The sequence below is a fragment of the Wasmannia auropunctata genome, unplaced genomic scaffold (genome assembly GCF_000956235.1).
Source record: "Wasmannia auropunctata unplaced genomic scaffold, wasmannia.A_1.0 LD336083.1, whole genome shotgun sequence".
Taxonomy (NCBI): Eukaryota; Metazoa; Arthropoda; class Insecta; order Hymenoptera; family Formicidae; genus Wasmannia; species Wasmannia auropunctata.
In genome coordinates this window covers 2,028,783-2,029,430 of record NW_012026807.1, presented here as the reverse complement: position 1 = coordinate 2,029,430, position 648 = coordinate 2,028,783, and the positions used below count along the sequence as shown (strand labels likewise).

Sequence of the window (648 nt, the reverse complement as noted above, 5' to 3'; positions counted from 1 at the left end):
TTATAGAATCTTGTCATAAAAACTATTAATAATTGAAAATAAATAAATACAATAACGAATATCAATTAGATATTATATTATTTTATTTTTATTCTTAGTCTTACCAGGGCATAGTAAAAATTATCCAAAATAATCTATTTTGCAGAAAATTTAATGTCTTTCGTTATAGCAATCTATTAAATCATGACAATTATAATTATTTATAAACATATTTATAAAAATAAAAAATAGAATGAACGACTATAAATTAATATCATTACGCAGTGAATCATTGTAGAACTTATTAATGAATAAAACATAATATTGTTCAATTTTGTAAAAATCATACCTATAAAAAGATCAAAATTCTGTTTCTACAAAGAAATATTTGTTAAGATATTTGATTACTTATCCAATGATTTATAAAAAATTGTAATGTACCAGTATGCATCCATGTATCGAGATATATTCCTACTACGTTATCTTGACTAAAGATTGTCTCATATTTATATGTTCTGTCATCAAATTGGAAATAACCTTTATACGAAAAATCCCAAAATTGTTAATCTCGACTAAGCAAAGCACAAAAAATGTTGCTTGTATTACGAAGCTCAGTATTTGCAGTTCTTACATCAACCAACTAACAAAAATAAAAATTATATACGTTAA

The 648-nt window shown here is 22.5% G+C and overlaps 1 protein-coding gene across 1 annotated transcript in view; it reads left to right on the top strand.

Moving 5' to 3' along the window:
* LOC105448707 (sodium channel protein Nach) overlaps nucleotides 1-648 on the top strand; it is a 6,376-nt gene that overhangs the window by 2,428 nt on the left and 3,300 nt on the right. The gene's annotated exons all lie outside the window — the stretch shown is intronic.